Source organism: Culex quinquefasciatus, chromosome 1 (assembly GCF_015732765.1).
Source record: "Culex quinquefasciatus strain JHB chromosome 1, VPISU_Cqui_1.0_pri_paternal, whole genome shotgun sequence".
NCBI lineage: Eukaryota > Metazoa > Arthropoda > Insecta > Diptera > Culicidae > Culex > Culex quinquefasciatus.
Genome location: NC_051861.1, coordinates 126,086,044 through 126,099,098, shown reverse-complemented (window position 1 = coordinate 126,099,098; position 13,055 = coordinate 126,086,044). Strand labels below are relative to the sequence as shown.

General features: G+C 35.5%; 1 protein-coding gene across 7 annotated transcripts in view; it reads left to right on the top strand.

Moving 5' to 3' along the window:
* The window catches only part of LOC6035139 (active breakpoint cluster region-related protein), a 112,792-nt gene that overhangs the window by 22,482 nt on the left and 77,255 nt on the right, over positions 1-13,055 (top strand). Inside the window, exon 1 of one of the 7 annotated variants that reach the window (XM_038248164.1) lies at positions 9,626-9,738. The exons of 2 other annotated variants lie outside the window; for them this stretch is intronic. The gene's annotated coding sequence lies outside the window, so the exon portion shown is untranslated. Of the gene's footprint in view, positions 1-9,625; positions 9,802-13,055 lie in introns of those variants that run through there. 4 more of the 7 variants (XM_038248161.1, XM_038248160.1, XM_038248162.1 and 1 more) reach the window with 4 other exon arrangements.

Below are 13,055 nucleotides of genomic sequence, written 5' to 3'. Positions count from 1 at the left end.
CTCTCAGTTTTTTTTCGCTAAGTAGAATGAAGCACTTGTGGAGCAGCACACTTTACAAATTAAATGTCTGTCTTCGATATTTGCTGGGATATCTTGAGAAGTAGAAAATCGCGATATGAGTTGCAGGTTGTATTGAGTGCCTACTTGTTTTTATTTGATTCATGGGTTTTTTTTTTATCCAAATGTAAATATTTTATGAATCTGACTTTAAGTCAGTTTGGATAATATCCAAACGAACAATATTTACAAAAAGGTCCAAAAATGTTTATTAATCTCAATGAATCAGTTATTTTGTACTCGATTGTTTGATTTCGCATTTTTGCTCGTTTCTTGTGTCAGTGGTAACAAGTGATAATACAAAAAATACCAAAAATGTCAAAAATACCAAAAAATCAAAAATACCAAAAATTCCAAAAATACAAAAAATATCAAAAATACCAAAAATATAAAAAATACTGAAAATACCGAAAATATCAAAAATACTAAAAACAACAGTTATACCAAAAAATTCCAAAAACATAAAAACCAAAAATTGGCAATTCTACCCAAAAAGAAAAAAAAAATCTAAAATCAAGTTTTGCAACGAGTTCCATACAACATTTTTTGCAATTCCGAAAAACACCCATTGAGTGAATTTCAAGTAAAATTTTCTTGTATTTTATCAATAAATCGTCTAAATCCAAAAAATATTTAAAAGTGTTACTTTTCGAAACAAGTGCTAAAAAGTGTTGCTTTTCGATTCTTTTATTTTTGGTACAGAAAAGAAGGCTATTTCGTCGTTCAAGAATGACAGAAAAAGTAAGTAGTTTCACGACGGAATTGCAAAAATTTAATTTTTGTATTTTTTTTATTTTGATGAAACCTTTTCTATGACTCAAGGAGATAATATCTAATCTGATATTATTTTGCATCATTAGTTCGTCCATACAAGTCTCCATACAATTTTGACAGATGTCCATATATAAAGGCTATTAAAATGGATTTTCTGATCAATTTGGTGTCTTCGGCAAAGTTAGGATTTCTCAGAAAAAGTAACTACACTCTAGCAAAAATTACCCGTTTTTATATTCGACTTTCCACACCAAATATTAATTTTAAATAGCCGCAACATTCGAGCCATAGAGAAGTATGGCAAGTATGACTTATGTTTTTTTGGAAAATGGTTTTTTTTAGGAAAAAATAGACATTTTAGTAAAAAAAATACTTCAGTTTTTAAGGCTCTGAAAGGCATCATTCCCAACCGGCCATTTGGCAGCCATCTTTATTTTAGAAAAAAAAAAACATTCAAATCTTTATTTAGAGTGTATCAATCAAAAAACGGGTTTCTTTGTGTTGTTTGTAGAATGTCCATTATGACCATAATTGTCCATTTCTGAAAATATTTTTTTGGAAAGGTTCAGAAAATTTTACATGAAATTGTTTTAAAATACATGAAAAAAATACAAGAAAAAGAAATTATAAAATTGATGTTTTTTCAGTCCAATTATCAATGCTGAAAAATTAAACGTTTGTGAAATTTAAAAAAATATTTTGAAAAATTTGGAATCAAGACTAACATTTTAAATGGGCTTAATATTTAATGTTTGGCAAGGAGGATTTTTTAGTCCATACTTCTCTATGACTCAAAAGGTGTGGTTTTTTGCCCCTTAAAAATATCTGGAGTTTTTTTTAAGAAGATCCAATAAACCAAATTTTCAGTTTTTTGCTTTTTGGGCTTTTTTTAACACTCCTGACGGTTCCAAAAACACCCAAAAAGCAAAAACTGGAAATTTGGTTTATTGGACCTTTTAAAAAAACTCCAGGTATACAAAAATCTAAAATTTTAAAATACTAGACACCCAATCGATCAGAGAATTCCTTCAAAAGTTACAGATTTTTGAATATTTACCTATCGTTTTTGTATGGACTGCTTCCAAAATCGTATGGAGCCTTTTACACCAAATGGCTTCTTTTGGAAGTACCTCACAAAGTGCGAACCAAATCAAAAATATAAATAAAATCAATTTCATATTTTGAAGAATAACATAAGCAGTGATGCCAGTTATTCGGAAAAACATAATTTTGAAATTTATATTAAAAAGTGTGAAAAAAAGTGAAAAAAAAATCGTCGAAAAACTTATTTAGTTTTATTTTTAAGATGTAAAATCAATATTTCAATAAAAAAGTACTTCACATAAAATTGGATATCGTGCACCATTTTCTTGATAGAGCCACTAAAAATGAATTGCGTTTTAAGTGACGATAACTCAGCAAATCAAGCAAAACAATGTAATTAGGCCAATGTAGAAGTGTAAACAAAAAGTCTATCCCTCTCCCGTCAGTTGATGTTTAACTTAGGAGCGAGCAGGATAGGCTATTTGTTTACACTTCAAAATTGACCCAATTACATTGTTTTGCTAGAAATATGCATCCGATTTTCAATATTTAAAAAAAATTAAGCTATCGTAAAATTGAGAATCGGATCGGCATCTGCAGAAAAAAATATTTTCAATATTTTTAAATCAATCCTAACGTTACACAGAAAAAAAAATAAATTATGGTACTATTACATCTGGGAAGGGGTAAATTTTTTATATCAGAAAAAATGTGTAATTTTACCTCTGAAAATGTGTAATTTCACCACTTTTCTGGTTTAATGTCACTTTTCAGTCTGAATTGAGGTAAAATTACATCATAAAAGAGGTAATATCCAACCTTCCGTAATTACAGCTTCAAATTTTACAAAAAAAAATTACTGTGTACATATGGTAAAAAAACGAAAGGTAATACGTTATCTGTGGATGGCGCCTAAGGTTAATGCCTGCTAAGGCCAATGAAAATTTTATTTCACGTTTTTTCCAAAAAGTGAGGGGGCAAAAAACATTACTAAAACTGAAATTTTCATTGCACAACAAAAAAAAATTAATGTAAAATTACATCTGGAAAGGGGTACATCTTTTTTTTCTGGTGTAATGTCGCATTTTCAGTCTAAATTGAGGTAAAATTACATCATAAAAGAGGTAATATTTAACCTTTTAAAATTACACCTTCCAAATCTACACTTTTTTTTTTGCTGTGTGGAATAACTTGTAAAATCGACTGTAAAAATCTGAGCACATTGTTTAACGGTTATTTATGCTTTTTAAATCTCTTTAAAAAAATGAATGACGGGTCCGCAGATCGATACAAAACGTAAAATTTTAAAATAAAAAATATTTCTAGAATAACAAAATTACTACTCAGGCCTTATGGGTCATATATGACCCAAAAATTAAAATTTCAAAACTAGCCTATAATTTTCCCATGGGCGTATGTATCATTTTCCCATAATTAAATTATTTTTTTTTCAATGTTCAGGCTTAAAGCATTTTGTGATACTTTTTGTTTCAAAATTTTAAAAAATCAAGCCTAATTTTTTTAGTTTTTAAGTACATACACAAAGAAAATTCATTGTTAAACTTATAAACATGTGTGTTGGATATAATATGAATAAATAAAATACAAATTTTCCCACAGTGCCAACTGGGCTGCGTTCACCATAAACCTTCTTTATCGACCGCACATTTTTCTATGCATTACGTCGCATTTCGGCTGGAAAGCTCTAGGCTGGATTTAAACTGACAGCAAAAAAAGACAGCCGGATTATGAAGACCGTTGAGGGAGGTAGGAGGTGGGAGGACATGTGATATTTACCGATGGTATCATCCAACCCCGGGAAATAAATAAACACACCAACAAACATTATCTATCTCTTTCTCTCTCACGTGTATGAACGCGAACTCACGGGCAGCGTCAACCTTCTAGTAACGGGGTGTATTTTTTTTATCTTATCAGCACCAGTACAGACGACTCTACAGGGTGGTTCATTCTTCGCCAAGTACCTTTACCTTCAAAGTTGTTCATGAGTTCTCTGAGTCAGCCCTTGAGGCGGGCTCCTCTCCAAAATAAAGGCCTCAACTGATTATATTGTAACATTCGTGCAAGCCTACCTTGGGTTAGTTGATGAAGCACGGCGGCGGCGGCCAAAGACAAACAGGAAGTTTCATTCTCCTCGAGGCATGCAAATAATGTTGGCACTTTGGGGGTGGTGGGGAAGAACTGTCGGGCCGTTTTTCTGAGCGAGGGGAACTTTAATTACTATATATGAGACTCATTCTTGAACGTTGAGGAGATTTTGGGGGGGTTGAAGGATGCAAAACCATTTGCCTCGGGCTTAAAACTGAAAACACAGAGGAGAAGATTAAACATTTTGATACAAAAAGGCTGCTGCTGCATCGAGTCCCCGACAATCATTCATCACACGCTAATCTCATTAAACCGTTTTCGTTGCGGATCATTAGGGACGGCAGTTGTCGTGAGGGGGCTAAAATTGCAAACCCCTTTTTTGGTGAGAGGGTGTAGATTTTAATAGGGGTAAACACGAAGGAAACACTTTAAAACGGACTTTGTTCTCTGTCACCTTGATATTTTAAACATCAAAAGTGATGATTTTCTACTAAATATCTTCAAACACCTAAAATAGAGGGAAAAATAAATATTTTAAAATGATTTCCCTCTCACAAAAATCAATACAATCTGTTTTGGTTGCGTTCAACATAAGCTGTTGTATTTTGTGAATGGGTATTGTATTGTAGCGCCGTGTTCTTATCAACAACTTCCTGGTTGGTGGTGGTTGTGGTGGTAACTACAAGAAAATAAGGGGGGAGGAAAAAGTAAGGGGAAGCTTTTTCATTGTTTTCCATTTTGAGCTGCTCTCCTATCGGCGACAGGACCAGGAGTTGTGGTGAAATTGGCACGTTTTAGGTAACTTGAGTGGATTGTTTTGGTTGAAAAGAATTGTAGCGTTTTCTTGTTTATTTTTAATAGAGACATTCTTAACAAAAACCCAATTAAATAACACAGTAAAAAGTCATGGTAATATTACATCTGGGAAGAGGTACATCTTTGAAGTTAGAAAAATGTGTAATTTTACCTCTGAAAATGTGTAGTTTTATAACTTTTCTGATGTAATGCCACTTTTTCAGTCTAAATCTAGGTAAAATTACAACATTAAAGAGGTAATATTCCAACTATCAAAATTACACCTTTAAAAGTTACACTATTCTTACTGTGTAAATTGTGTTTTATTTCCTAAAAAAAATGAAGGCTTTTCAATCTGTAATAAAAATAAATATTCTCTAAAATTATCATGTTTGGACTTTAAAGATTGGACAAATAGTTGATGAGATAACAAATCTTCTTATTGTTTTCCAATTTCTTAGATTTTTTCTGTTTACTTTATCGAGGATACTTTTAATCCTCTTTTTCAATGTTATACTACACAGAAAAAAAAAATCATGGTAATATTACATCTGGGAAGGGGTACATCTTTTATGTCAGAAAAAAGGTGTAATTTTACCTCTGGAAATGTGTAATTTTACCACTTTTCTGGTGTAATGTCACTTTTTCAGTCTAAATTGAGGTAAAATTACATCACAAAAGAGGTAATATTCAACCTTCCATAATTACAGCTTCCAAATTTACATTATTTTTTTCAATTGTAATTGTGTAGCAATTCCCCGCGAAAATAGCATGATTCGAAAAAAAAGTTCTCCGATCGGGCTCAATTTTATCGCAGTTTTAGTGAAAAAAGTCGATTTTTTCCCGTTTTCGTCATTTTCCCATTTTTGCGCGTGGCGCGTCGAAAAACTCAGTTTTTATTTTCAAAAAATCGTATCTCAGAGTATCGAAAACATAACTTCACCATTTTTTGATATGTTATGTGAAATTTTCCGAGGAATCCGATAAAAATATTTTCAGACATATCCTTTTTGGTCCCGAGATCTTCAAAACAGCATTTTAAGTTTTCATACGACCTTTTCATATGTTAAGCTAGATTTTTGAAACTTCTTACTATTAGTAGACACCAATGCTATGCTATGCTATGCTATGCTATTTTTGAAACTTCTTACTATTTTTCTTAAATAGCCATACTAATCACCTTTCTTTTGCGTCTAAAACAGCTAAAATCGGATGAAATGGCGCAGAGATACGATTTTTTGAAAAAAGTGGTTTTTGAGAAAATCGACGAAAATTGCCAATTTTAGGACCACCCTAACACGGCGTAGGTCACCCTAATGGCCAAACGAAAAAATACGGGTCTAATTATTTCGGCCAAGGAACTCCAAGAAAAATTTTGAGCCCGATCGGAGAACTTTTTTTTTCGAACCATGCTGTTTTCGTGGGCAAAGCATTGTTAAATTTAAAAATCTTCTGATGAAAAATATTTTGAAAAATTTCGAAATATGCAACACAAGTTTTGGCCATTTTAAAATGTTATGCCTGAATTTAAAATTTTAAAAATATTTTTATTTGAAAAAAATGAAAATTTTACAAGCTTTTCATTTTTTAACATCGGACCAAAATTGCCTAGATATTATCAGGAAAAAGATAAGGCTAATTGGAAAACACATTTTTTCCAGTTTCAATTCTTTGCAAATGCTAATATCTAAGCGTTATCTGTACGATTTAAAAAATCAAAAATAATAATTTTTAGCTGGTTTGTTTTGTTCATACGTTGCTCAAAAGTTCCTTTTTTTATTAAAAAAAAAAAAAAAAAATCAGCCTTATCATAAAATATAAAAATTAAAATTTCATGGGATCGATTGATTTTGTAAAGCTCAATATTGACGTTATGTTCTGTTTTTTTACCGTTGAATTAGTTCTTACCATAAGCTAAAACATTCATAATTCTTTTGTCTTATTTAAAATCAAAGAGTATTTCTCAATCTTTCCTCGAAAAGAACTAACCGGTTTAAGATGCAACTTTTTTTTATCAAACTTGTAATACTTAATTTTTTTAAACCGAATGCACTTTTTTGAGATTTACTTCCTTTTTTAAAACACACATTTAAATTTCAAAAGGGCCAAATCTTGCGATTTAAAGCCTTTTGAAATGTTAGTTCATTTTTCCTAATTTCAATTTTTGGCATATATCTCTGATCTACAATGACCAAACAAAAAAATTGTAAAGAAACTATTTTAAAAAATAAAAAAAACAGATTTTCTGAAAGTTTCAATCATTTTACCATTTTGAAAACGGTTTATTTTCATCAAAAATTCTAAGAAGAACTTTTTTTTTATTCCAAATTCACTTTTACATCCAAAAATGATTGTTCGATTTTATTCGGAGAAATTTTGAATTCTTTCCTACACCCGGTACTGAGCATCGCCATACGGGAGGATAATGAGCACGGTTCTGTAGTAAAAAGGTACTGTGAACGGACGGAGAGGATGAATTTCGAAATATCCGAGGGTATTATCCTCACGGGGTTCATTTTCCAAAAAGTTCACCAAACAAAAAATAACGGCATATCGAGCCGCGCCTTTACCGTATCGGCCATCATGGTTCGATGACTGTTGTCCAAATAAGACACTCATTCGAGTGAACTGTTTCAGTGAACGAATGAACACGATTTGTTGTAAGCGTGAGAGGTCTATACTCTTGCAAAATAGTATTTTCCTCTTGTTTCAATTCGGAGAGACTATCCGCTTTGTCTTTAACTGTGGGATCTTTTTTCAAATACATAATTTAGGCAAAACTTCCGTCATACCATTAAGCTCATTTTTTTTGTAAAAAAAAAGAATATGGAAGGGGGTTTATTTGATACAAACTTAACAAAAACAAAATGTCATTTTTTTCTGTATTGTTTCCGAAAAGTCATAATCAAGGGTCCTGATTTTCGGCTCAAACATCAGAAATCACTTACTCATCGCCGAATGAATCTTTGCCATTCGCGAGCGAACACGACCCGCTAGCTGCCAGCGACTCAGAGAGGAAGAAACATACAAAAACGTCTTCTTTGAATCGCTAATAACTCATCAGGGTTAACTCGGATCAATTTGCAGTCTTTGACAAAGTTGTTTGTCTTGTAATTTTACATGACGATGATCCGACACATTTAACGCCACCTTTTTTTTGGAACTTTAAAATTTTTGCTTTTCCTTAGGCCGATGCAAATATTTAAAAAAGTTTTTGTCCTCGGCCCTGGCCGAGGTCAAGGGGGCAAAAATATAAAAATTTAAATAACAAGCCATAGTCTTCACATTTAAATGAAAAAGTGTTTTAAAATGCATTTTACACTAGTTCAGTTGTTTTGCAATCATTAGTTTTCAAAAAATCTAAGATCTGACAAAAACAAAAATTGTATCGAAAAAAAAGATTTTGCATCGAAAATTTTCAAAAAATCTTAAGATTTTTTAAAACGCAGAAGAATGTATTTTAGTTTAATTTCAGCTGGTTGCACTTGAATTTTCATTGAAATTTTGAAGTTTATTGTAAAAATATATTTTTTGCCCCCTGATTTTTCGGGCCAATTTTGAAGGGGGTGACAAAAACTTTTAAAAATATTTGTACCAGCCTTATACATTTTTGCAGATTTTCCCATAAAAACATTAACGATAAAAAGCGACCCTTTACCCAGTTGGGATTTTTTTTGTCACCCTAACATACAGCCATAGTCTGACAGGACTTTTTCTCTGAGACTAGTTTTTTTTTTCAAGCTGAATCCGAATTCTCGTTCTAATTTCTTTCAAACTGCCCTAAATTTAAGCTAAGACATTTGTAGCAAGTGATCCCATTTTTTTCAAGGGTTCTAGTATTCGTTTTTAAGTGATGGAATTTTTCAGGAATTCCGGAAGCACTGCTCAAAGATATCGATCTATTTTGTAACTTATCAACGATACAATTCACGAAATTTGAAATCTCTTAAATTTGTTCAATTTTGTAATTGTTGGCAACACTGCCAAATGAGTCGCAAAAAAAACTGTCAACTACCCGTCGGAGCATGTCACGATACTCGGGCTCGGTGATGATGATATGTGTGTGAATAGTTTCCCCAGCTGATAAAAAACAAAAAGCTGCGCGCCCCAACACGCCACACTCGTGTGGCTGGCTGCAATTCCGGTACAGGTTTGTAGTGGTAGGTAGTTACCGGGTTGTAAAATGAGATATAAAAAAAACAGAGAGTGCAGTTACAACTTCCACATACCGTGATGTGTCAACTTGCTTGCAGTTAGTTTAGTCGTGTGGAAACAGGGTTGCCAGATTTTTAGATTTTTAAAGTGGATAATTTTTGAAGAGTTTTAGTTTGGCACGATTTTGAGATGTTTTAGCTGGCAGCACTGACACACTTGTTCAAGCTTCAAGTGACTCTCTCTCTCTTTCTGGTTTCTCAGCCGCGTGCTAATATCGCGGTATCGCGCGAGGTGATATCGCACCCAGCATGTACTTACACTTGATTGCACTCACACACAGAGCCACAAACTGTGTGTGAACTCTTCAAATGCCGCTGACTGGACGATATGAGTTATGCTTGTTAAGGTGCTACCACCCCGCACAATACACAAAGTTGTACACAGAGAGTTGAGAGGAAATAATAATGAAAAAAATTGGTCCGCGCGGTGCGATATCTCGCCGTTGAGTTCAGCTGTGGTGGTGGTGGCGGTCGTGTAGACAAGACTTCATTGATCGTGTACACACATTCCTTGCTATACGGCCTTTTCGTTGGGGCTATTGCACAAAAATAACCCCCTCGCGTGGACGGACCCCTCCCCTACTCCTGTTGGGGTTGACCCACACCAATGAATCGACGCGCTCTCTCTTCAATACGTGGTCGTCGTCGTATGTGCATCCGCCGTTCGATTTCAGTCAGTCGAGTTTCAACCTGCTACCGGCGTCGCGTGCGTCGTCGCGTCTTCACCGAGAGTGTCTTTGTCGAGGTATCCCCTTCGCGGGTCTACGGGAGCTTCCGGGAAGGTCGGCGGGACCTCGGGTAACCTTCAGTGCGTGCGAAATCGCTGGAGCTATGCTAAGGCTGCTTTCGGTGGACCTTTTCCGCGTATCGTAGAGGTGAAAGTGCTCCAGGAAGAAGTCTGTGTGTTTTCGGTCGTGGTGACTCAGGAACGACCTTGCCCGAATCCAATTAGTATTAAGCAGTTCAAATGTGATTTTGTCGCTGGATTTTTTTCGGGGCCGTCCCAAGTGACGTGTTACGACCTGGTTGCATAAATTTGAAAACAGAAAGAAAAACACCTCTGCGCGGAAAAGGCAGCTGTAATTACCGACCACAACCTGGGGCCAAAGACACACAAACACAGCGGCGGGCAAGAAGCACATGTGAGAGTTGTGAATCAACGCGCGTGTGTGTCTGTATGTGAAGAAGAAGACGAAGAAGCGCTCACCAGACCCCTAAAAAAAGGCCTTAGAAATGGCCAAGTTTCGAATTACCTGTGGCTTGTGAAGAAGACTTGGAAGTTTTGTCGGCTTTCCGAAGAGCTGTTATGAAAGCGCCGCCGTCGACCAGTTGTGGTGAAGAAAATCCGAGGAAAATTTGACGCTGGGAAGCTTTCGAAAGAGATTTCGGTGCCGCGGGAAGACCCAGATTCGACGGTCCACTGGACTGGAGATTTTCAATTGATAACATCTCTCGCAAGGTTGAGGTTAACGTGTTACACCAACACTTAGCTGCGTTCGAGTCATCGTGTCGCCGCACATAGATATGCACCGTAACCACCGTGCAACGGGGACTAATTAGCACCTTTGCGATGAGCGGTCCGAACGTCGTGGACGTGGATAATAGCTTGGAACGGCTTTACTGTACTGAACTTGGAAGGAGTTATTGCGAAGGGGTTCAGCTTCGTATAACCTTGGGTTGATCGAGATTTTCTTTGAGTTAGATGCTTTTTGATAATAAGTAGGGAAATCTTAAAATTTACGAAAGAGTTTTGAATCTCCACAGCAAGAAATTTAGTTGATATTAATACTTTATCATTAATCGGAAAGGTCTTTGAAATGGTCACAAAACTGAGTTTAAGAGTCCTTTGAAAACCTTTCCAATGGTATTTCCAGACGACATTTGAATCCAAATTGACGACAAACAACCCTGAAATTCCCGAAAATATATCTGCTATGTTCTCACAGTTTTTTAAAAGGTTGCGAGATTTATACAATGTTTGAAATTCCAATCTGAAAATATTATGGGAAAATCTGAAAATATTATGAAAACTTGATAATGATATTTTTTTTGGTAGAAGTTTTCGGCACTCAAATTAGAGCTACAGTGATCTTTTCAGCACTGTTACAAAAAGTTGCAAAAAAAAAGTTTTTCTTACAAAAAAATCTTTTTTGCAATTCCGTCGTGAAACTACTTACCTTTCCTGTCATTCTTGAACGACGAAATAGCCTACTTTTCTGTACCAAAAATAACAGAATCGAATAGCAACACTTTTCAAAATAAATGCTGAAAAGTTCTACTTTTCAGCACTCAAATGGGTGCTGAAAAGCTGAACTTTTCAGCACTTGTTTCGAAAAGTAACACTTCTCAACATTTTTTTGATTTAAACGATTTATGGACAAAATACATGAAAATTCGACTTAAAATTTCACTCAATGGGTGTTTTTCGAAATTGCAAAAAATGTTGTATGGAACTCGGTGCAAAACTTGTTTTTTCAGCACTCGTCGTATTTATCCAACTCGGTGAACCTCGTTGGATAAATGTACGACTCGTGCTGAAAAACCTCTTTTTGCAACTTGTTGCATAAACTACTATTAGGAAACGCTTTTAACTTTTCAAGATCAACTTGAGGACACGGAAAAAAATCCCCTTGTTACAACAATGATTTTAACCCTCTAAAACCCCCAGCTCCGCATCTAGACTTAAAATTTTAGAAAATTTTAGTGTTTTAAGTTTGACTAGTTTGTGACTTTACCAATGTTTAAAAAATAATAGTTGTTTAGGGGTCACCTTTGGCTGTGTTTTTAACTAACATTTCCAATATTTTAAGTAAAAAGAAGTATGCAGTAATTTTTGTAGTGTCCCAGACTATGCCTCTACGCATTTTACAATTTAAATGATAATGGTGCCGTTCTAGAGCAGAAAATGTGAAAAACAAACAAAAAATTGAAAAAGTGACTGTAACAACACAGAAAAAAATCTGATGGTAAAATCGCATCAAAAAGCATGCACATCACCTTTGTGAAAAAAAACGCTTAAAATTACATCCATGAATGTACACCCAGAAATGTGTAATATTACACAAAGCCCATTTTTGGGCCAGGGATAGATATCGAATTGGTTTCTACCTAGAAATGTCATTTCAAACATAAACAAACGAAATATTTATTCTCAATCTGATTTATTGCGGATAATTTTCTCTTAAACACTTGAACTTTGTGTCGTTCCGAATCATTTGATCGGCTTACAGAGTGAAGTTCGAGTGTTGGCGATGCGCTGTCTTTCCCGGCGGCCAGCTTGGACATCCGTTTGTACGGGTTTCTTGTTGCTGGTACAATTTTGCCCAAACGACCGCAATCACATCTAAATACAACTGAGAGCAATTTGCAATCGCGATCCGTAACCGATGATGCACTGCAGCACGACCGGATCGACGCACTCAATGCTGGCCGCCCAACTCGCGAAGGATTTGCTGCTGCTGCTTGCCCAGAATGCTTTTTGGGGCCATCAAAGGCAGCTGGGAGTGAATGTTTGCTTCTGTTCGGCGAAGTACTTGTGGATGACGCCGAACTCGAAAACACCATTTCCCATTCCAGATTTTGATGGATGAATCGAGATCCGTGCTGATCCTGGGAAAAAAAGAAAAAAAAAACAAAACGATTTGGATGAAAAACTTGAACACTTCGCAGATCACGCAGCAAAAGTTTCAGGTCACGTTTGTTCTGGGAGTCCTCTAGCAGCAGATACCGTCCCGAGGGTCAATTTCACTTACATTCACAGTCGCGGCTGCATGCTGCATCACTGAATCTTACAATCTCTTCGCTATGCCGGCCAGCATCACGCTGTAAATCATCATCTGCAGCACCAGGTTTTTCTTGATCACGTTGCCCACCTCACCGAGGTAGCCCACCTCACCGAGTTGCACGAGATGGCTTCGAAAAAGGTCTCTTCGACGGCAACCGCTCGCCGCCGGTCAGGATGATCATCGTGCCCTCCTGGTCTGGTTCTTGGAGCTTTCAATCTGGGGGTTTGGCCGTAACAAAAGAAATAAGTTATAATCCGGGTTGCGCGAGGTCCCCGTT